The sequence below is a fragment of the Galeopterus variegatus genome, unplaced genomic scaffold (genome assembly GCF_000696425.1).
Source record: "Galeopterus variegatus unplaced genomic scaffold, G_variegatus-3.0.2 Scaffold219, whole genome shotgun sequence".
Lineage (NCBI taxonomy): Eukaryota > Metazoa > Chordata > Mammalia > Dermoptera > Cynocephalidae > Galeopterus > Galeopterus variegatus.
This window is the reverse complement of record NW_007726330.1, coordinates 756,609-759,386: the sequence shown is the minus strand read 5'-3', so window position 1 is coordinate 759,386 and position 2,778 is coordinate 756,609.

Sequence of the window (2,778 nt, the reverse complement as noted above, 5' to 3'; positions counted from 1 at the left end):
CACTCAGGAAGCACCGGTCTGGAGAATATAAGTAGTTACAGTTCAGTGACAAGATATCATTCTACCCCAGTGGGGTAGGATGCAGGAGGAGAGATTGACCACAGACCTGAGCCCAGAAGGTCCTTTTGCTGCTGACTTGGTTTAACAACGAACTGTCGCCCTTCAGTGTGAGCAATCAAACGACCAGCCTCCTCCAAAGCTTGGGAGCAGCCCTAGCAATGTGTTCACATGGTCTTATGTTTTTATAAAACTTGCAAACGGTGGACATTTCAGGCGGAATCAGTTAAGCCTGCTATCTCTCTCCACTGTGACTTCCTCTTCATGACATTTCCCCTTCTGTCTGGAGGTTTCATCTCGGCCACAGCACTGTGTATTCATAAACGTGTATTTTATTCTTAAAGAGGACCTCCAAAATTGTGTAAGCTTCAGGCCCCACAACCTCGGCCTCCAACCTAGTTTGGCAAAGGGTGGGGGTGGGGCTGCCCTGTCCCCACCTTCCCTTATATGGTCCTTAGAGCAGCCATTTCTGCCTACTCACTGCTGGGTGGATTTTTCCCTTCCTTATGGAAATTTATTATTAATTTTTAAAATGTGGGTAGTAAAAAATTAAACAGTACAAGCCAATACACACCGAGTCACCAAGCCCACCCCAGAATCCCAGACCCATGCCTCAAAGGGATAATGCCACAATTTCTGGTGGATCTTTCCAGAAATCTTATATTTATATCCTATTTTTTAAATACAAATTTAGACTTAATTTTTTAAAGGGCTGCATAGATTGCAGGTGCCAAAACTAATCTACCCATGTGGGGCAAGGTCCAACCTGATCTTGCACACCTCACTGAAGGGTCTCCTCTGTTTCATGATCTTTTCTAGCGATGCAGTTTTTATTCCTTCTTATAGGCAATCTCCTTCAAAAGCTACGTCAAGCAGGTGCATCGCAAAGTTGGCCACCATATGACAGGAAAACAGCTTCCCTTAAGTCAAATTCTGACTCCTTAAGATTAAAGATTCACCAGAGGCTGGAGTTAGCTCGGTCAATAGAGCGTGGTGCTGATAACACCAGGGTCGAAGGTTCGGATCCCTGTACCGGGCCAACCCCCCACCCAAAGATACACCAGAACAGCTAGGTGGGGAGTGAAGCCCCCACACTGCCCCTCAGATTCACCCCAGTGATGGGAAGAGTTTGGATAACTTCAGCTGCCCGGTGGAGCCGCCCAGAGCTGGGCCACGAGCTGCAATGAGTCAGCCGGTTTCGTAAGCCACCTTATGTGGCTGCCGGGCTCGCACTGCGCCTAGTTCCATTCAGTTACTCTGAGTCTTCTTTAAATCTTCAGCTGGGACCCCTGCAGGGCGGGCCAGACTGCGAAGCCAGAACATTCTAGAGAGAGCAGCGCCCCCGCGAGGCCAGCTGTGGTGGAGGGGGCCGTGTGGCGGGCGTTTCCCCAACGGGAACGTGAAAAGTGATGGGGAAATCAAGTCAGGCGCCAGCCCAGCCCCCCCCTCCCCACACACAGATCCCCCCCCGCCCACCTGAAGGGTCTGGGTTTGACTTGACCAAAGGGAAGGCAGTTTGCTTCCAGCTCAGCAGGCCGCCACGCCCTGGGAGAGACTGGGTACCACGCCACACAAGGCAGGGTCACACGGTGACCAGAAACTTCTGTGTAAGGTACTCCAGAAACTTCCGTTGAGTGAACGAAGCTGCCCATTAAGTAACCGAGCAGCGCCCCACACACCACGTTTACTTTACATTCTGTCCCCGTTGACTTAAATTGTTTATTCCGGTCCCTCTGGGGAGGCGGGGTGGGGCGTGCACTGGCCGATTGCTTATGCAAACAGTGGAGTCAATCCAGGCCTATGGTCTGCGAGACTACAAGTTCCTGGATACATCCTTCCACCTGCATAGGAAAAAGTGGAAGTTTCCCTGAAGGGTCTGGGTTTGACTTGACCAAAGGGAAGGCAGTTTGCTTCCAGCTCAGCAGGCCGCCACGCCCTGGGAGAGACTGGGTACCACGCCACACAAGGCAGGGTCACACGGTGACCAGAAACTTCTGTGTAAGGTACTCCAGAAACTTCCGTTGAGTGAACGAAGCTGCCCATTAAGTAACCGAGCAGCGCCCCACACACCACGTTTACTTTACATTCTGTCCCCGTTGACTTAAATTGTTTATTCCGGTCCCTCTGGGGAGGCGGGGTGGGGCGTGCACTGGCCGATTGCTTATGCAAACAGTGGAGTCAATCCAGGCCTATGGTCTGCGAGACTACAAGTTCCTGGATACATCCTTCCACCTGCATAGGAAAAAGTGGAAGTTTCAGGAGCATTGCCTGCTGGGAATTGTAGTCTTCGCCCTGTTTGTGACGCAGGCGGAAGTAGGGGGAGGGGGAGAGAGAGTAAACTATCACCACGTGACGCTCGGGATCAGGTGGTTGGGTCAGCCTCCGCCCAGGAGCTGTGATTGGCTGCCTCTAATACGAACGACGCCACTAGGGGCGGGCCAAAGAGGGGCGCAAGCGCACTGCACTGCGAGTCTCGGGACCCCTTTCCCAGAGGCTATGGCGCTCAACAAGAACCATTCGGAGGGCGGCGGAGTGATCGTCAACAACACCGAGAGGTAAAAACACTGCGGAAGGATCCTGGAGTCTCGGAGAACGTGTGTCGAGGGTGGGGGCGGTGGTGTGGGGGCGGAAGGGAATAAACCCAAAAAGAGGGGAAACTGGTGGGGGCGTTAACAGCTCCGGGCGGGGCTGGAGGAGGGTGGGAGTGGGTCGTATAACTTC